General features: G+C 44.6%; 1 protein-coding gene and 1 long non-coding RNA gene across 14 annotated transcripts in view; one reads left to right on the forward strand and one right to left on the reverse strand.

Moving 5' to 3' along the window:
• LOC102009823 overlaps window positions 1–8,579 on the forward strand; it is a 14,797-nt gene extending 6,218 nt beyond the window's left edge. For 3 of the 5 annotated variants that reach the window (XR_263401.2, XR_263399.2, XR_263400.2), the window contains 2 exons: window positions 5,337–5,518; window positions 6,413–7,587. This is a non-coding gene — a long non-coding RNA (uncharacterized LOC102009823). Of the gene's footprint in view, window positions 1–5,336; window positions 5,519–6,317; window positions 6,367–6,412; window positions 7,588–8,341 lie in introns of those variants that run through there. The other 2 variants (XR_001236944.1, XR_001236945.1) reach the window with 2 other exon arrangements.
• Znf536 (zinc finger protein 536) overlaps window positions 1–21,604 on the reverse strand; it is a 439,406-nt gene that overhangs the window by 64,929 nt on the left and 352,873 nt on the right. The gene's annotated exons all lie outside the window — the stretch shown is intronic.

The following is a 21,604-nucleotide window of genomic DNA, read 5'->3' on the forward strand; positions in this document are numbered from 1 at the left end:
TATATATATATATATATATATATATACACACACATATGATTGAACTCAGGGCCACTGCAATGAGTTACACCCCCTTCCCTTTTCTAATTTTTGAGACAGTCTTGCTAAATTGCCCAGGTTGGGCTGGAACTTGAGATCTTCCTGCCTCAGTATCCAGAGAGTGCTGGGATTACAGGAATGTGGCACCAAGCTTGGCTCCTATATTCTTAATAATCTGAAAAGAGAGAATTAAAATATGCTTTTATCTCAAGAAAACACAAATTGATTTCTCAAAACTGTATTGGATTAAAAATAGGAAATTAAAGTTAAATGTCAACTAACTTCAAGATTTATTGTAAAGAAGTAAAGTTTCTATTAGTACCAAAGATTTTATCATACTAACTTGGTAAAATTATTTATTGAAATGTTTTATACTTGAACTATTATAAGACCTAGCTGCCAATCCAGAGATCACTAAGCTAGACTGCGGCTGGAACCAGAGATTCATGTGGATGAGATCACCTTTGGCTTCCTAGGGTTGTAATGTTTCCATAGCACTCTGTGTCTACATCCCAGGCAGCATGCTGCTGCCTAATCAGTGTGGGTACCTGTTGTACCAAAGGATGCTCCCTCATAGCAGTGATATCAGTCTTATCTCTGCCACATGGCAAAGTATAGGGTCTCTATAAAGCAATATCTCAATAAACATTGGATTAAAAATGAGCATCTTCACTCATATCTCTCCTGCTTTCTGTGAAACTCTAAGTTTTTGCATGGAGTAATTTCTCCATGTTCCCATTGTCACGGAGCCATTCAGGTGACACCACGCAACATCAGGTTAGCAAACCTACCTCCACACAGGCTGGTAGGGTTGTGTTGTGGGACACTCTTGGGCTGAGGACAGAAATAAGATTGGTTTAAATCTCAGCCTTGATTCTTAGTAGGTATAGTCTCACAATCACAATCTGACCATGCTCAGAAGAGGGAAAAATCATTCCCAAAATGCTGTGGTTTGGATATTGTTTGATCCTGGAGGTTCATGTGCTTGATGTTGCATCCTTAGCATGGTAGTATTGAGTTGGTGGAGACTTTAAGGGTGAGGCTTTAGGAAGGTAATTAGGTCACAAGGGCTTGAACTTCAGAAGGGATTAGTGCTGTCTCCAGGGTGTGGGTCAGGCCTGGTAGAAGCAGATTAGCTTCCAAGACAGCAGGTAGTTGTAAAAAGAACCTGGATCCTTCCCCATATCTTGCTTCCTGTCTTGCCATGTCCTTTCTTCCATACAACGCTTCTGCCACTGTGATACTATCTGCCCTCGGGGCCTTGCCAGATCTGAGCAGATGCCAGTGCCATGTTCTTGCACTTCCAGAACTGTGAGCTAAATAAATCTCTTTTATAAAGTTCTCGGCCTCAGGTATTCTGCTGTAGCAATACAGAACAGACTAAGACCCCAGGGATCTTGAGTGCTGAGTCAGAAGGAAAAAATCTTCTTTTCAAAACCTGAAACACTGCTGATTGCCAAACAGAAAAAAAATATAGTTTCAGTTAATTAAGTTGCTATTTTTTTCTTTCACATTCAACTATGGCTGGTACCAAATCAATTGTCCTATTGAGAAAAACTAGAAAAGCTGCATTTAAAAGCTAGTACATGTGTCTGTAAGTTGTTTTAGTACATAAGACAGAGATAGTAAAGAGGCCATAGCTGCAAAGTTTCTAAAAGAGAAGCACAGAGACAAACTCGTGTTTTGGTGTTGCTTTCCACACCAGGCAGCTGGAATTTACAACTAGAGGCTGAGATTATAAGATACGAAGCTAAGGCAAAGACTGCTAGAGTCCAAGAGACCAAAGAGACAAAAATTAGAATCCAGGGTTTGGAAATGTAGTTCACTGTTAAGCACCACAGACATTCAGTTGTGACCTCAGAAGGGACACAGTTAGGAGTAAGAACAACAGGAAATAATTAAACCCTTGAAAACTACTCAATTTCTGATTGACTTAAGGTAATCTGTCCCAAGATGAATCGCTTAGCAGGTGTCTTAGTTACTTTTCTCATTGCTGAGACAAAATACTCAACACACAAAGTTAAAAGGGGAAAAGTTTATTTAGCTCACAATTTGTAGAGGTTTCAGTACATAATGGGCTGGCTTATAGTCCATCTCTAAGAGTTGTCAGAGTCCTAACAGTTTCAGTATTGCTGAACAGTCCAAGTCCAAAGTCCCCTCTGAGATTTAAGGCAAATTCTTAGCTGCAAGGCCCTGTACAAATAAAAAAGAAATTAAATACTTCCAACATTCAATGGTGTGAGATAGACAAAAGTTACAAACAGGGGGATACAAAAGAATGAGTCCAAAGCAAGTCCAAAATCCAGCAGTGTAAACATTAAGTCCTGTAGTTCCATGTACAGCATCCGAGGCAATCTGTGTGGCAAGATGTGAACCCCAAAGGGCTTGGGTGGCTCCACTCCTATGGCACTGCTGGAGTTTGCAGCTCCCATGGCTTCCCCCTTGGGTCCACTCTGCTCCCTCCTTGCAGTTTTCCTCAGACAATCCAGGTTCCTGGTTTATCCAAACTTCTGGAGTCCCCACTGCATCTTCAGCTTCACATTCACAAGTTCACACACTGCTGTCTCAGGGGCACACTGCCTGCCCTCCTAGGCCTTCTGAAATCTGAGTGGAAGCCTTTCTGACCCCATAATTCTTGCATTCTGCATGCACCTAAAACCTCTGCAATGATGCCAAGGTCTGCTGTCAGCTGAAGCTGTAGCCATGCTTCCTTCTCTCTTGGCCATAGGGGTCCAGTGCCTATGAACCAAATCCTTCCCTAGGCCACACCATTCTGCAACATGGTGCTCTAAGACTCTCTTTTCAAACCAAAGTCTTTCATTTTTGCAATTTTTAGGCCGCAAAGGAAGTCCTGCTGCTTCTTGTCATGCCCTCAGACCATCTTGTCTATTCTCTTGTTCCTTTGTAACAATCAAGATCTCCTCTACTCTATTTTTTCAGTCCATGGCTTTACTAAAATTTCCTTTCTGACCAAACCCAAAACAACTTTTAAATCATTCTGCTGGGCTTTTTGCTCTTGATTCTCAACACAAATCTGGCTAAAAGCCCCCAACAGTAGCCATGCCACCACCTCAACATTAGGACTGCCTTGACATTTCTTCTGCAAGATTAATTAGTCCAACACCCTTAATCTCAGTCTCAGGCAGTCTCTGGATACAAGAAAAATGCAGACAAACTTTCTGCCAAGGCATAACATAAATCATCTAGAGTCCAACAGCCATTGCAGTCCTTCCCAGTAGAAACTTCCCAGGCCTGGTCTCCTGAACTCCCAGAATCTTCCATGATGTGTAGTTTAAGGTGTTCCACCTCTACTTTTTCAGTAGGCATCTCCAAACCTTTCCAAACTCTTCCCATGAGCCAGTCCCAAATGCTCTTGAACCACATGGTCAGGTAGATTTGCAGCAACAACCCCACTTCTCTCAGTACAAAATTTCTGTCTTAGTTATTTTTCGTGTTGCTGAGACAAAATACCCAACACCTGAAGTTAAAGAGGGAAAGGTTTATTTTGCTCAGTTTGTAGAGGTTTCAGTTCATAATGGCCTGGCTCCAAGGCAGGGTGGCTTCACAGAGGAGAACTGTTTCATGGCAGCCTCTTTCTGTCCCTTATATTGTACCTAGTTTGCCAGGATTATGGTGGTGCCAAACCAATCAGTGGACTGATTTAGTAATCATCCCCCCCTTAATCCTAGCACCCTTAATCTGAGCATTGCACCATGAATTAATCACACACTCTAGATTCAGCCACTTTTGATGAAGCTCTACCTATAAGTGCATGAGGCTTGGAGGGACATCTGAACACAAGCCATAACATCAGAAAAAAAAGGAAATTCTCACTGAAGGATTGTAACATGATCATTGTATTGGCCAGGAGGGTAGCTGCTTGCCACATGTGGCAATTGGGCCTTTGGGGTATGAATTTGTCAAAATTGAAAAGTCTTATAAGCATAATATTTACTGGATTTCTATAACTTTGTATTAGAAGTATTGTGTAATATATCTAATAATTTGTTTATACTGGTTATATGATCAAATGATGTTTTAGACATACCAGATTGAATAAAATATATCCTAAAATTAATTTGATTATTTCTTTGTTCTTACTTAATGAGGCTAATACAAAATTTAAAGTGACATATGTGACTAATGTTATAATCTTCTGATCTACAGTCCAGACTTAGGTCCATAATTTTTATATAAACCTCTGACATTTGATAAAAAGTTACCAGGCACCTTAAGAAATTAGATCAAATGAATAAAAACAAAGATAGAAAATCAGATGAAAGATAATAAAAGCAGAAATCCAAATATTGAGTCACAGACTTTAAAATAACTATAATATATTTAAAAAATAGATAATTAGAGAATATAGGTGAAAACTGGAAGCTATACAATAAAGCATATGAAAATTATGAAATTAAAGATACAAAGTCTAAAAATGGGAACTGGATAACTTTGAAATAGTTGAAGAAAATAATGAAGAAGTTGGTGATAAAGTTCATTTGCTTTGCATACGATGTGTCTTGTTCTTGACCCTAAAGATATGTAAGGTTCTGGACTGTGTTGTCTGGCACATTTCTGTCTTACAACATTTTCAGAATCCGCAGATCTTCTTCCCAGAAAGCCAGAGGGCCAACCAGTGTTAGATGCTTATGTCAGATGTCATCAAGGCAGATGCAGGAGTTGCACTAAAAGCAAAGATCTGAATCAGGGTCTGGACAATAGATGGGATTAAGGCTTTCTGACCTTCTGTCTGGATGGACCTTAGTGTTCTCCAGAGATCAACACCAATGTCAACAAATTGTGCAGCTAGTACATGAATGTCTGCTGCAGACTGTAAGATTCAGAGAGAAGCCTTCAGGACATGCATGGGCTACTCTCAGGTGGTTCATGAGGAAGGCACAAAGATATTTACTTCATAATGTGATGTCCCAAATATGTACCAGAAGGCTGAAAGACAGGGTAAAGTGACCATTTCTTTTGTGGACCTAACACTGCTCTTACACAAAACCCTTAGAAATACCTTGCTGCCTTTGTCTAATCCTCACCATAAAAAAGACACAGCCTTTCTCAGAAAAGCAAGGTGAGAGGCAACTAGCTCAATCAATTTTTATGTACCAGAAGGGTTATTATAAGTGGAAAACTAATAAATTCTGCTCTCACCAAGGATCTAAAGAGAAAAAGGACTGAGACTCTAGAAAAAAAAAACAAAAAACAGATTTGAGTTTGGATTCTAAGAAGAGAGTATCACGATAATCAAGTATAGCAGGGTGTTAAAATATGTGTTTTCGTTGCTCTAGGTGGAAGCTCGAAAAACCTGGCCATTTAACAAAAAGGACTAGTGCCTGTTTTATCCAAATTGAGATGCAGGACTGGCAAAGAAGTGTCTGCAACTCTATGCCAAGACCCAATTTGAGGCTATAGAAGGATTGAATCTGAAAAAGCAGAAAGCTGCAAAATAGTTGTTCTTTGGAAAGAACAGGTGGGTATGCCATGGGTGCTCCTTCCATAGGGGAAGGACAGGGGTTGAGTCCTTGACTTCAATCCTAGTAAGTGGAGCCTCAGAGTGTGCCTGACTTGTGTCCCTTAGAATCAGTGAGACATGAGGCCATTACAAATCTCAGCTTTGCAAAAAACAGCTAATGAGTGGTAAGGAGGAGTTTATAGGCAATGGCTCTGTTTCTAGCTTGTTGGAGCAAATGGAGAGGGTTTCTCAAACCCATAGATGTGAATCACTATGGAAGGAAGCCCAAGAGGCCACCCAGAAGTACAAAACAACCTCAGGCCAAAGGCGATAGAAGCCTGGAGGTATAGGACCCACAGACGCGCCAGAGGGCTGGGGAATCACCAGGCCTAAGGGAAACACTACTGCCACAGCCATTTGTCCAGGACCCATCTAAACCTGGGTATCCAAAGTGCGTAGGAGAAGGCAAGCGGGAGAGAAGGGGAGGAGAAAAGATGATAACTCTTCCACATCCTGGACTTGGAGCAGGCTGAGCCAGCTCTGGTTGATGAATCCTCTCTGAATGAGCTTTGTTTGCAGTTTTGACTGTTACATGGACACACATAACCAAATGAGACTTTTTTTTAACTCAAAGGCACATAAAAACCTTATAGTATTTGAAAGGGGCTGAAAAATACTGGGGAATCTCTCCCAGATTTCACCCTAAATTTGTGGAGACAAGTTTAAGTGGGGAGAAATAATAATGTTCTGTGTCTCCAACCCTTTGGACTTCTTAAACTTAAAGATGATTTTTAAAATTATCTGTTAATTCCTCAAGAAAAGAAAGTAGGAAGACCCTTGCCTGAAGAACAAGCAAAATTGTCATTTTAAAAATAAAAAAAACAAGCAATGCATTGAAGCCTTTTGTTTTAGGTATAAGGAGATGGACTCTCAATGAGTAAGGGAACATAACACAGCAACGGTGGAGTGATCCCAGCACCTGGTCCCAAGCCCTCTTGGGTTTTCCCAAAGAACACCACCGGAGACAAGCTGGCCACCCATCATGGGCTCAGCAGATAGAACAGTGACTCACCTTCTCTGTCTGTATGACCCAGATCATCCCATTCCCTTTATCTCTCAAATGCTGGTGGCTAGGCTCAGAGCTGAAAAGACAACTCCAATTAGATGGCCACCTTTCCTTATTGTCCATGCACCACTTTTCAGGGTAGGTCCCCCCAAGCAAGAATCCAAAGGTGTGAGATATACTTCAGTAGGGTTTATTCTTGGTACAGTCTCTCCAGAGATCTTTCTGGAATATGTCACATCTACAAGGACCTTGCGCAGTACTCTAGCAGCACAGAGAAGGGCTGCACCTATCACCTGGGGTGCCCAGAGAGAGCCGCAGCCGCCAGCTCAGACATACCACATGGCAGGGAGCTGGGTTTCCAGCAGGCAGAAGAGGAGGTAAGCTCACTCCGCAGTGTCCTGCTGTGTTTGGAAATTCCATCCAAGAGGCAGCGTATGGATCTGTGTATGGATCTGCTGTCGCGTAATGAAATGGTAATGGGAGGCAGTCCGGAACTTCTCTTTACACAGCCACCAACGGATGCCATCCGCAAGGAGGGCAGCTGCTCCTCCAATCTGCCCTGCATTTTCAAGTCTACACTCTCTTTGGAGACCTCCCCAGCCACACCCAGGATCTCTCATTGCCTTCAGAGAACCACCTGCTTTTAGATGATCACTTTCCACCCTTCAGACACTCTATGCACCCGGCCTGAGGACAGGGATTGCTGAGAATCCACCCAGGGTAAAACCAGAGTGCTCACAAGAAGGACAGCTCTGGGCGCAGGCAGGGAGCCATCTTGGAGTGCAGTTGTACCCATGCCCAGTTCTGCGAACCGCACACTCTCCCTCTCTTTGTTAAGATAATAATAAACACAAAGCCACAACAACAGCGACAACAAAATCCAAATAAATGATAAGCTCCAAAAGAACAGGTTGGGACTGTCATCTTTCCCAGATACCTGTTCACCACGACAATGTCCTGTGCCAATGCTGAGCCATCTCCAATACACGCCATATGCCTGTTTCTTTACTTAGCGTTGTTTGGGATGGGAATCCTTCAGAGAATGGAAGGTCCCCGAATATCTGGCAAGCCCGACAAGGACAACAGCCGAATGTGCACAGGGATGGTGCGTTCTTAAACACACACACACACACACACACACAGATTCCTCTCCCAGGCTGTTTGTAACTTTACTCATCCATTGATTTTTCTATGTATAGTAACCAATTTAAAATAAGCCCAATGCTAGGAAAACAGAGCAAATGAAGACTGATTTACTCTTTTTTTTTTTTTTTGCACAAATTATCCAGCTGAGATTTTGGCCATGACTTTAGTCTGACACACATGCACCCAGGTACACAAACACACAGAATCTCCTCCCACTTCTGATCCTCCCAGTTCTGAAAGGGGTGTGGAGATATAGCCATCATGAGCTGCATTTCCAATGCAAAAAAGTTACATGCCCTTTCTGGAGAGAGTCTGAGTATGTCACGTGGGTACAGATTTAATCCTGGCCTCCGTGGGTACAGCATCTACTGGCATTCAGTGGTAAGAACCAGAGCTGGGACAAACATAGACCAGCAAGAAACCAATGGTGTTTCAGCATTTCAGGACTTTTTTTGATTATGTGAAGTTGTCAGCAGGGAATCTATTTGGTTGCCACAGGTCACAGTGTGTGGCAAACAGACTCACCTTAGCAAATACCTTCTGAGATCCACTAGAGGGGCTGCCCTGACCAGGGGTATGGTGGATGCTGGCTGAAACCCAGAAAATGATTCTCTTTTTTTTTTCCCTAGGAAATTAGGAAACTGGAAACATGGCAAGAACTTCTCAAGGGTAATCGTTTTTCCTGACTGGTATCTTAAGCTTGTCAAGTTCTTAGCCAGAGCTTTCCAAGGCGGGTTTGGAGGAAGCATATGGTGTTCGCCCGGTCCATATGACTGGCTGAGCGTCGACCACTACTGTTGATACAATATCTCACTTTTTCCTCAATATTATGACAGCATTTGTCAATGAAAATTAAATTACTGTCAAACTTATCCTGCTAACTTACGGCACAACCGTTGGAGAAAGCCAGCGCCGCGCCTTAAGCCAAGGGGACCTTGTCTTTATGCTCAACCAAGAGGCGAGCGAGAAAGACATGGGGACTTCTGTGCCAGCAGGGATGGCTTGCCAAGCAGCATCAGGATGCAACAGCAACCACCTTCCCTTAGCCCAGGGCACTGGGAAGGGAGTCTGACGGAGGTGGGGCAAGGGGGAGTCACTTCAGGGGATCTTGTCAAGACAAGCAATGTTTTCTAAGGGAAATAGCACACATGTTACACGTATGTGCTGGTTAAAAGGGGGAAGAAAAGATTATATGTTTGAAATCAAAGATCTCTGGGGGTGTGTTTAAAATCTCACATAAATACACTGGAGCCATCACATGGAAACACTTAAAAGCTGGATTCGGTCAGAAACTACTTTCAGCTTCTTCTATACCTTTGAACCACCTTATCTCTCATACTTTCCAGAATCCAAGATTGGGGATGTGGCTGTTTATATTTTCCCCTCTAAGGAAACAGATGCATTGTGAAATTATGAGTTGCAAAACTCTCACCATTAAAATTGTTTTCTTCTCCAATCGCCCCTCCTGGAAAGTCTCTGAAAGCAAATGGGTAGCTAGCTGAATACCAGCAGATAGCTACATCAAGGGCTACCTGGGAATTTAGGAATTTGCACCCCCCTTCCTGATCTGTCCCCATCCCTCAACTCCCCATTCTGAATTCAGTCTTCTACGTGATCTAAAGAAGATTCCTTTGGAATGAGATGAACTGATGAAAGTAGTTGAAGACTTTGACGTCTTTCTTTATTTCTATGTGTCTTTCAAGAGCAAAACATATTGCTAATTTCAGCAGGCAGCCGCCTCAGCAGCATCACACTGAAAGACTTATTGGATCAGATAGGGACACATACATTGGACCTGGGTAGTACTTCTGGTTTCTAATAAAATTGTTTCTTCATGTAAGAACACTCTAGAGTAATACCTATGGCTAATCTAGAAAGAGAAACAGAAAATGAATCCCCAGCATAGAGGAGGATATTACTTTCATCTTTAAGATCACACTGAGCAATTAAAAACAAACAAAAATGAGAGTGCTTCCAATAAGCTATTATTCACAGTTTAACTGGGGCCTCTCTCTCCTTTTGGAGAAAACCCTTACCTTATAGCCTCCAACCCCAGGAGAAAAACTCTGTAAATTCAACGCTCAGTGTCTCTGGACCCAGGGAGGACAGACTCCCTCTTCCTCTACCCCCATTCATTTAGGGAGGTGGCACATTGGGCCACGTTTACAAGAAACAAAACGCATCTCCCTGCAGGAAGTCCTCGCTATCAACAGCATCCTCAGCGGTTCAGGAAATGCAGTGGGTTCTTCCTTGGGAAGAATCATCCCACCTTGACCCTGAGTGCTCCCCTTCAAGCTGAAGCAAAGGGTATTTCAACATTAGGAACACCCACATTGCCCTCTAGGCAGTCAGTTGGCGTGGGAGAAGGAGGTGGCCCCTGGAGCAAACCCCGAGCTTCTTCCCTGCACCCTACTTTTGGGTGACTCCTGAGAATCCCCCCTAAAGAGCCTTCCTCACTCATGGTCAACAGTAGTATTGGGAGCAACTCTCTTTCTTTATTAAATAAAGGTGGAGACATGACAGTAACATGGCTGTCTATTTCTTGTCTGTGGCAGAACCCAAATATCTTAAGACATATGCTTTACCCAGCTGGGTACAGAGAATATCCTAGACCAGTCTTGCCTCTGCTCTTGGAAGCCCCAGCCCTTTGCTAGAGACATGGTCACAGACCTTGGTGGGAGGGGACAGCCAGGTCTGGAGACTGGGCTAGCCTCGGGCTGCAGGATCTTGGCGCAGCAGTGGTGAACTCCCGGCGCCAGCAGTCGGATTTCCATCCCCAAACTGTTCTCCCCAACACAAAGAGGGGCAGCTTGGCGCCGTAACAAAAGCCAGTGTGGGTGGCAAGGTGACTGCACATTTCAGCTTGAATGCTCCGGTGTGGGGCTTGCACCTGATCACCAGATGCTTCAAGCAGATGGCCAGGGAGGGGAGAGCCGGCTCCTGGTTGTTTCAGAGGGGCTACAGGAGAACCAATCCAGAGAGCTGGTCGGGAGTGTCGGGCTGCCCAGCCCAGCCTCCACTCCGGGAGCCCTCGCAGGCTGGAGCCTGGAGCCCCGGTTCTGTTCCAGAGCGTCTTCCAAACATGCAGACCTGCCTGCAGTGAGGAGTTCAAACCGGTAGTGAGGCTCAGCCAGCAGGCCTCCTTTTGTCCACAGACTGCTTTCCGATTTCGTCTCTGGATGGTCTTCTGGAACAGGCCAGGCTGCATCTGTTATCCAATCCAGAAGGTCTCAATAAATGTGATTCATTTGCAAATTAATTTTTCAGCAAGTGGCTGGGTGAGCAATAAAAAGAAGCCTCCCTGCGGTGCCCAGGCTGGCCTCACCTGCAGCCCTGGGGATCTGTTTCCGCTGACCTTGGGCCTGGGAGTGGTGTGTCCTGACAATGCCCCAGCCAGTATGTAGAGGCAGGAGCAGCCCCTGAGACAGGAAGAACAGGCAGCAGGGAAGAAGGCTGTGCCAAGGAGGGGGGCTTCTAGAGAACAGAGGATTTTTCAAAGCTCCCCTCTCTGCAGAAGCTGTTGGCAAGGTCTATAGGCCAGGGCTGAAAAGGAGGCTCTGCCTGCTCTGGTTTCTACCCAGGGTCCTTTTTCTCTTCCAGGAAATCCATGTTCCTGCATGCCCAGACACACACAGTCATGCAAATGCTGGGATGTGTGCACACGCATGGGTTCTTTCTCTTCTCTCTCTCTCTCACACACACACACGCACATGCATGAGGACATCTCATTGAGAACATAGACTTTGGCTGTTTTATTTATGATGCATCCTTCTCCTCCCACCCCAATCTGGGAAGTGCCTGTGATATACAAGCTGCTCAGTGAGCATGCCTCAGTGAACAAATGAATTAGCAAGTGGATGAATGAGTGATGCACTGTTCCACCCCCCTCCCAGCCCCGCCAAGGTGCCAACTGTGCCTCCTACACTCTGACTCCATGGATGATCTTGTAAAGAGAACAACACCTCCCTCCCCTGAGACTGTCTGACTTCCAAGTTCACACTTTCTCCAAGTTCTACCTGCGCCATACTTTCCCCAGCGCAGGTCCTTATAGGAGCAGAGACAGACTTGCTCACTACCTGCAGTGGTTCTCATGTGATACTTCTTCTTTTATTTCAGTACTGGGAATTGAACTCCAGGCCTTTGCACTGAGCTACATACCCAGTCTTTTTTATTTTATTTTCAGACAGGGTCTTACTAGCTCCGTAAGGTGTCCACGTTGAGCTCAAACTTGCAGTCCTCTTGCCTCAGCCTCCAAAAGTACCGAGGTTGCAGGCATGTGCCATCATACCGGCTTCTATGCTTTTAGATGAAGTGGGGTTGCTCGGCTTCATCAGGATCTGACTCAGCAGGGACCATTTTGCTTGTGTCATGTGAGATTCTGGGTAGGAGGTTCCCTCCTCCTCCTTGCCCTTGGCCTTCCTCCTGCCAGGTAAATGTTGGGCCCACTGACTGATAAATGGCACAGGAGTGCCAGGTGAACAGACAGACATTCCCTGCCCACTGTGGGCCACAAGCAGGTGCAAAGCCTACAGGGACTAAAGGGAAGGCCACAGCACCCTTGCACTGTGGCCATTTAGCAGCTCTGCAGCCTTGGGCAATTATCTGTCCTCTCTGAGCTTCAGCTCCTCCTTTATACCATGGAGACAATGAGGATGCCCACTTCACAGGACTGTTATAAGGAACTGAAAGGCAATCATAGCAACTGCACCAGGCCTGGTCTCCTTTCTTTGCTGACTCTCCCCTCTTGCAGGCAGGGCATGCAGTAGGTGCTTACAAAGTGACTCCTGGAGGTCCTGGAGCATGCACTATGTGTGTCCTCCCTCCCTTTTCCTGGGCACAGGTGGAGGCAGACTGTGACCCTGTGAATGTTTTGAGTGCTGGGAGCAGGAGGGGCAGGCAGGAGGCCTCCGAGGTCCTCAGTTGGATGGTGACAGGACTGCAGGGCCAGCACAGTAACAGGCAGCTGTGACTGGTGGCAGACCCTCCGGCCCCAGGCGCTCCGGCAAAGGCAAGGATTAGCCCTGCTGCCCTGGCCAGAGGCCAGCGCAGATCATTTCATTTGGCCTACTTAGCGGTCCCCTAGGGGTGCTGGGAAGGAGATGATTCATCTCTGTCTGGGGCACCCTGGTGCAGAGGCTTCCACCCCAGAGAGGGGGCTGCATCCCTGCCTGTCTGCATGACATGACAGCAAACATCCCCAGGCCTCGCCACACAGGAAGCAAAAGCAGGCACAAATGATGGTGGCCTTGGAATGAGGCATGATGGGTGCTCAGAAAATCAGACGACTTGTGAGACATCAGCTCAGGGGCCACTGTAGTCCGAAGAGGTGAAACAATCTGTCCAAAGCCACACAGCACAATAGAGGCAGGAGTGGAGTCCCCTTGTCTCATTTCTCAGCCTACAGTTGGTAGCCTCTCATCTGGGGGTTAGGAGTGTAGCTCAGTGTCAGAGAGTTTGCTCCAGTTGCCCAGGACCCTAAGCTGGATCCCCAGAATCAGAGAGAGAGAGAGGCAGGCAGAGAGAGAGAGAGAGAGAGAGAGAGAGAGAGAGAGAGAGGGAAAGGAAGAAGAGAGGAAGCAGAAGGAAAAGGAGAAGAGGAAGAGGAGAAGGAGGGACCGGAATGCTAGGGAAGAGAAAATAGATGAAGAGGAGAAGGAGGAGGAGGAGGAAGAGGAAGAGGAGGAGGGAATGGGAAGAGAAGGAAAGGGAGGGGAAAAGAGAGAAGGAAGGAAGGAGAAAAGGAAGGAAGGGAAGAGGGAAGGAAGAAAGGAAGGAGAGTCATCTACATTTTAAAGTATTCCTCAAAATATGGCCCATAATATAGCCAACTGTGTTTGGAGACCAGCAGGATATGGCATGATAATAAAATTGCTGGGAATGTAACCATCTACCCCAGAAACACGGACTGGCCGGAGAAGCCCACAGGCAGTGGGCCTGGGGAGCAGCCAGGGGACCCCTTTGGGAAAGAGCTCCAGCAAGATGGAAGCAGAAGCTGAGTCACAACTGAGATGGGGCCGGAGACCTCAACACATCCTTGCAACTCTGATCGCTGCGCCTGCATGTCAAGAGCTTGGCTGATTCTACTAATATCTACAACGCCAGTGTAATAAAAGCCAAGCGGGGGTGGGCTGGAGGTGAGGGCTTCCCTGCCTCAGGACGGAGCTGGCCAGGACACGTGGCCACCGGGGGGGGCAGGCAGACGCCTGCTGGCTGGCTGGGCTCCCCACTCTGGCGCGGTCACCATTATGGCACATCCGCTCAGCATTACCTTCCCTTCTGCACAAGTCATTAAGAAACACCTGCGTTTCTCCGCCTGCACATTTGGGAAGAGCCCCCCTCGTGCCTCACAGAGGCCCGCAGTACCCCAGCGCTGTGACGTGGCTGAGGATCCCCTCCTCTTGTCCCCATGAGGGGACAGGAGCAGGCCTCAGAAGCAGAGCTTGACTGAACCTGCTTCAAAATGGCCGAAGCCCCTCAGAACTTTGACAGCCGAGCGGGCTCCTCGAGGTGCCTCGGTGCCAACACTCCCGCCTATGCCAGCTCTCTCACAAACGAACAGCTTGTATCCCCATGAAAATCAATGGATGGAACAAATTGTATTAAATTATGTAAAATGATACTAAAGAGCACATTCTACCAGTGAATAGAAGAAGAAAAAAAAAAATACCCAGAAAATCTTATTTTAATAAATCTGGCAAAACTATTGGAGACAATTAGGAAGGGAAAAACTGCTAAATTTTTTTGACACTTAAAGACACATCTCCTGGCCATCAGCAGAGACGCAGGATTTATCCTCTCCCAGGTCAGGCACACATAATTCTTTTGTGTGTCTGACACCTGCAAGTTATTTATCGCCCCCGTGCTCCAGCCAGAGACCTCTCCTGTCCGCTCCCTTCCATGGAGACAGACTGGACCGGACTGCAGAAAAAAGCCCTCGTTTTTTGGAACCAAATTTCCTTCTCTTTCACATGGAATTTTTTTCTTGGTAAATAACTGTAATTAGCACTGAACTTGCAATATAACCTTTTGCCTATATGAGGAAAAAATCATTTAAAAATATTTTAGCCATTTTCATCCTTTGAATTTGCTAGTGCAGCTGCCATTTGAAAAAAAAAAAAAAGAAGAAAAGAAAACCCAAGAACATCCTAAGACATGCTGTTTAATAGGTCAGAGGGCCTTGTTCAGCCTCTGAACCACACCAGCCTGCCGCTCCCCTCCCCAGCAAGTCCCCAAAGGGCCATGTCATTCACAAACACAGGACTGTTGTCTGCCTCCACAGCACTGGAGTGATGAGAATGCGGAACAGGTCAGTCCAGGGTATTGTTTCTTCCTGGAGACCAGAAGCTGTCTGAGCAAATATAGACGAGGTAGGGGTCTCCCTAGTTAGCTACACTGAGGGAAGGGGGATTCTGCATGTTGTTTCTCTCATATTTCAGCTGTATGAGTGTAAGCAAATTTGTAAACCTATCTGCTACTGGTTCCTCACCTGCAAAGTGGGTACACGGAAGCTAACTTGGCTCATTTCAATAATGCCAACTTCTAGCACAGTTCTTAGTACATTTCCTAAATGGCTGCTTCTCAAGTTATTACTGTTAATAATTATTTCTATCATAGTTTTCTAGCTGTGATATATAGGAGGGCCAACTTTCCTCTTAGACCCTGGTTATATAGGTGTTCGCATTTGGGAAATCTGAACAGATGAGTTTTGAAAATAAAAGCTTTTTTTTTTTTTTTTCTTTTAAGTTCTGGGGACTGAACCCAGGACGTTCACACTAAGCTGTATTCCCAGTCCTTTTTATTTTTTATTTTGAAACAGGGTCTCACTAGGTTGCTAAGCTGCCCAGATTGGGCACAAGCTTGGCAACTCTCCTGCCTCATTTTCTCAGAGTGGTGAGATTACTGGCATGCACCATCTCACCTGGCCAAATGCTTCTTGAACACCCATTGATCATGTGGATAATGAGATCCTGGCTGGTAGATGAGGTCAGGGTGGATCCCTGTGGTCATACCCCTTAAGGTGTGATGGGCAACAATCACCTGGGCTAGAATGCTGGTGTCATGCTCTTTGGCCCTCCAGCCACTAGAATCATGAGCTAAATGAACCTTTTCACTTTGTAAATTACCCAGCCTTAGGCATTTTATTAAAGCAACACAAAATGAGCTGATGTAACAGTCATGACCACATAGCCAGTCTCATTCCAAAGCCCTTTTCCCATAAGACACACAAGCTCTCTATCCCATACAGCATGGATCTCTGTGGAGTTAATTGCTCTTTCATTCACTCATTCATTCACTCATTTACTACACATTGAGGACCCATTAGTACCAGGCACCAGTCCAAGTACTGGAGATCATTAGTCAACAAAATAGACAGCACCCTGCCCCTGGAAAGGATCTTAAATGTGTAATGTGCACAAGGTGATACAGCCCTGGAGAAAGTAAGCAGAAAGTGGTAGTAAAGAAATAAAGAAATGCAGTAGTTCCAATCTTAAGTGTGTATTTGAGGATTCTCAGGGAACAAATCATACAATGCCACTCTCAAGCAAAGACCTGATTGAGATTAGGGATCAGACCAACCACACACTTCTGCATGTTGCACGTGACAGAGGCTTCAACCAGTGCAAAGGCTCTGAGACAGGAACCTGCCAGTCTTCAGGTAGCAAGGAACCAGTGTGGCTGGGTAGAGTTGTGACATAAAAATTCAAACTCAGGGACTTGGCAGTGGGTCTGATTTCGTTGGGGTCTTGCTGGCTACTGCCTTGATTTGAATGACACAGGATATCCTTGAGCATATGAACATAGAAGTGACAGGATCTGATACAATATTTAAGAGAATCTTTCTTACCAGTGCTGAGAACAGGGACCAGGGCAGAGGCAAGGAGATGACGTGGAAGGTCATTAATGATCTAAGTAAGTTCTCCTCCTGGTCTGGACCTGTGTGGTGGTGGCGTGGGTGGGGAGAAGGGACTAGACACAGTTTCTGTGTGTATTTTGAAGGTAGAGTCTACAGACTTGTTGTTGGAATAGATGTGGGTGGGAGACTGTGTTAGCCAGCTTTCCATTACTGTGAGGAAATACTTGTTATAAGCTACTTACAGGAAAAAAAATCAACTGAGGCTTATGACTTCAGGGGTTTCAGTCCATGGTAAGCTGGATCCCAGGCAGAAACTTCATGGCAAAAGGGAGTGGCAGAGAAAAGCTTCTTACCTCATGGCAGCTGTGAAGCAGAGAGAGGAGGGCTGGAGAGAAGTTAGAACCTCCAAGGACAGGCCCCCAGTAACCTACTTCCTCCAAATGGACCCACTTCCCAACAGCTCTGAACTTAAAGATGGATTAATCCACTGATGAAGTCAGCAACCTGATGATCCAGTTACTTCTCTGGGCTTCACCTCAACCTTGCTGCACTGAGAATCAAGGTCTCAAAACCTGAGTCTTTGGGTGACATTTAAGGTTTAAACCATAACAGATCAAGAATGAAACCAGGATTTTTAGCCAGAGAAAGTAGCAAGATAGAGCTCTGTTCATGGGGGATGAAAAGCTACAGAAAGAGAAGGCTCCAGAAGCAAGGTGGCAGAAATTGCCTAGGATTTCTGCCCTTGGGCATACCAAGTTAGGGAACACGAGGCACTGGGGGCCCCAAAATCTCTGAGGCAAATGAGGACCCATCAGGGCCAACAGTCTGTTGTTTTTCCTTGAACTAACACCTTGAACGTCTGGCTTCCTTTCTACTCTGGTGACTCCTGACAGCTAAGCCTCCAAATTCTAACAGCTGAGCAAAGAGCCAGGGAGCTGTGGGTAAAACAGCATACATACAAACCTTCCCCAAATAGCCTGAAAATACAGAGGTGTAAAACATTGCATCCCCCAAAAAGCCTCCTGCTAGAGGCACTATTTTTAAAAATACTTTTAAGAGGTGTGAAAGTGAAGCTGTCTATTATGTTTCTCCAGCAAGGCATCAAATCTTAGGTTTTCTAACAACCCATTTGGAGAGGCCACTTTTGCCTCACCAGTGGCAGGGAGGTCTTGCCTGTGTGTGGCCCCGAGCCAAGCGTGCCCCCGGGGGGAAACGAGTGCACTCAGTACATTATGCTGCACAAACAATCCAAAGGAAAATAGACCTCTCCTAAACACTGTTGGTTCATAGAATCTGAATTAAGCTTGAACTTTGCTGATGTTTCTGAGATTTTGCTCCTGCTAACCACCATTTAAGTCCACATTATTAGCCTCCTTCTTTGGGCAAGTACAGCTGCTGCCATACTTACAGCTTTTATATACAGTAAATTACCAAAAAATACCCAAATAAATAACAAGGAAACTATTCTTGCCACCTGCCCAAGGGTCAGTTGAAAGCCAGTGGAAATAACTAACTCACTTAGATAGGCGGAGGAAACGGATGCTTCAAGCCAGGAAGTTCATGGTGAGCCAGTTTTGATTACTAAAGGTTTCCGTTTAAGTGCAGAAGCTAGAAACTTATTTTTAATCTTCTGTTTGGAGGAGCCTGGATATGAATTGGAGGGCACTGTGCATTACCTAGAGGATCCATTGCAACTACTTTAGTTTAAAATACAAATTAATTAAGGAGAGGAGCCTAGGGAAGAGAGAATTTGAAATAGAAATGAAGACCTAGGACAAAGATGTCCTCTGGTGATGCTGTGAGACTATAGTACTTCCTGGAGTACTGCTGCAGTCTCCATCCTGCCCTGAGACCCCGCGGGTGCATCTGCCCACCCGAGCCCCTGCTCCCACCAGCAGCTGATGTCTACCTAGCTCTGTGTCCATTGTAATTGTCCATGCCATCAGGTTAAAATACAGACATGGTGCAACAATATTGTTTTTACGTCTTGTTTTTAGAGGCCACTGTGCATAGCTTTCAAAGTAAATGGAGCACTCTCAGGCTTGGATTTTATTTGACATGTTAGGTGCACATGGAGTGGGAAAGGGATACCTGGTTTCAGCTTCTGGGTCCCCCCACCAAGAAGCACAACTTTGCTCACCCTATATGCAACACCGAAAGCAGAGCCCCTTCTGCAGCTCTGTAGTGAAAGGGCTGGTATCACTTGTGATGGAGGAGGTCAGTTTCCCCAGCAAGGCCTTCAACTCATCCATAATTATTCATAAATACACCTCCACTGTTCTCTGGAGGAAAAATATATAATCATAGAAACTGAGAGGACAATAGTTGTTAGCAAAGTCAGGATAGTAGCAGAGAGGAAAGTATGGGGCTAGACTGGTATAAGAGTTAGGAAGGGGAAATAAGTCCTGGAGTGCTGGTGCACAGAACAGTCACAACAGAAAGTGAAAAAGGTACTGTACACTTTTGAAAATAAGAAGAAAGAATTTTGAGTGCTTTCAGCACAAAGAATTGATAAATGAGAACGTACGCATAATTATCCTGATTTGAATATTATAGCCGGGGATATAGCTCAGCAGCACAGGCGCCTGCCTGGCAAGCACAAGGTTCTGAGTTTGATTCGTGGTTAAAAATAATAATAATAATAATAATAATAATAATAATTATATTATACACACAAGTATCAAACCATAACATGGTACCACTCAAATACACACAAATTTTATGTGTCAATTCAAAAAATGAAGAAAACTTTAAAATAATTTTTAAACTTCATAATATCTAGCCACTGTGTTGTTGGCAAAAACAAATTTTTAAAGCTATATTTCCTAAATTCATCTGTCTGCCCCTCCCCCAGTGGTAAAGTATGCTAGCTATTGTTCTTCAAAAATACTTTCTGAAGACAAACACAATATTCTAAATGTCACCACAGAAGACTATAAGAGCAGTTATTTTCTGTTTATCACAAATATTGTCTGATGCTCTGCACTTAAAGAATACTCTTGATTAGAAAGGCCCCTTCTTTTGTTCCAGGCTTCTAAAAATATAAAGACTATCATGAAAAAAATAAAATAAAATAAAATCCTAGTACAGGTGACACAAATCCTTCCCATCAGACTTTTTAATTTTTTTTTTTTTTGCCAGAATTGGGGTAGCACATTATTATGAAGATTCAAAAAGAATAATTAAAGATCTACATGGACGCAGATCTGCCTGAGGGAGGACCTTTTATGTTGTTTTGCATTTCGCGTGTCATTCAAAAGGTTTGCAACTGGGAAATGATGTTGAACTAAAATAAGACAAGAACACATTGACTGAAATTATACCCTGTCCGATAAGTTGACACTCCCTCTAGACAGCTCACCAAGAAAGTTCTGGAGCCACCCCTGCTCCACAAGGGGGTGATATTTAGACTCCACACAGAGGCCCAAGGGAGAAGCCGGGTCAGAGCAGGGAGGGTGCAGAAGGACAAACCAGAGTCACCTGGTACGTGCGGGACTCTGTTCACCCACAGCACGAGCGTCCCAACCCAGCAGCCCCTGGCCATGACAGGCCCTGGTATGCTTTGCTCGGTTTTGACACTGATAGCGTCGTTGTTATTTTATGGTTTTGTGATTTGTGTGTGGTTGTCTGTTATTTAATATTTGAGCATCTTTCACATGAACATCCAAAAGCTTTGTTTTAAAAGTCTGCAGCTGTGGCAGCCCTGGTCAGCCTGCCTTTAAGGAATCATTGGAGCTGTAGAGTGGAAGCTTCCCCTTTAGGCATTTGTTCCTGTGCTTTAGTTGACCATAGCCCTCGCCACTCTTGTGATACCTTGACATTGTGACTGTCAGCCAGCAGTTACCTTTGTACTTGGAGTGTTCTCTTAATTAAATAAACATTTCTGTGTACTTACATTATTTCAAAACTTAAAGACAGCAGGTGTGGTAGCTTACACCTGTAATCCCAGCACTTAGAGGGCTGAAGCAAGAGGATCACAATTTAGAGCCCAGCTTGGGCAATTTAGCAACTTAGACCCTGTTTCAAAATTTAAAAAAATTTTTTAAAGGGCTGAGGATGCAGCTCAGTGCAAAACCTCAGGGTTACAACCCTAGCACTGGACCAAACGCAGCCCAACACTGAAAAGATAAAAGAATAAAAGCAAAAATAGTTGTGAGGGAATGTACTTTAAGTAAGAAATGGCCAAATACCACTTGTAAAATTAAAGAAAGGCAAAATAAATATCTATAGCACCTCCCTCTCATCCACAAGGGATATATTCACTCCAAGGCCCCCACTGGATAACTAAAAGTGAGCATACCACCAACCCTAACATGTATAGCACTATGTTTTTCACACAAGTACATACATATGGTAAAGTTTAATTTATGAGCTAGGCACAGTAAAAGAGTAACAACAGTAGCTAGTGATGAAATAGGATATTTTAAACAATTTAATAAAAATGTATTGGGATTGTGCTCACTCTGTCTTGCTCTATCTTTTTCTCTGTCGATATTTTACCTTGTTCACCCTTCTGACAATTGTAGGAGGTGGTATAAAGCCCGGGTGATGAGACGAAGTGAGGTAAGTGGTGTAGGCATTGTGATGCAATATGAAGCTACCGTGTAAGTGCTGCATAAACAAACGCACCAAAGTACCGCAGCATAACCTGATAAGATGACTAACTAAGTGACCAATGAGCGGGTACCCCAGATGGTGTGGATATGCTGTTCTGCTCACATCCTGAGTAGAACACAAGATTTCATCATGCTACTCAGAATGACATGGAATTTAAAACTTTGGTTTATTTTTGGAATTTTTCCTTTAATATTTTCAACCCATAGTTGACCTCAGAGACTCAAAACTGAAGAAAATGAAAGGATAAAAAACTGAGCACCATGGTTTATGTAAATACCTAGTCCATGTCATTATTCATGTCACTGGCCTTGTGCCCGTAGGCATTCATTCATTCAGCAGATACTTACTAAGCACCTGCTATGTGCCAGGCATAGCTGTAGGTTCTCCAGCAAGGCATCAAATCTTAGGTTTTCTAACAACC

This window comes from Chinchilla lanigera, unplaced genomic scaffold (genome assembly GCF_000276665.1).
Source record: "Chinchilla lanigera isolate Chin_1 unplaced genomic scaffold, ChiLan1.0 scaffold00067, whole genome shotgun sequence".
Lineage (NCBI taxonomy): Eukaryota > Metazoa > Chordata > Mammalia > Rodentia > Chinchillidae > Chinchilla > Chinchilla lanigera.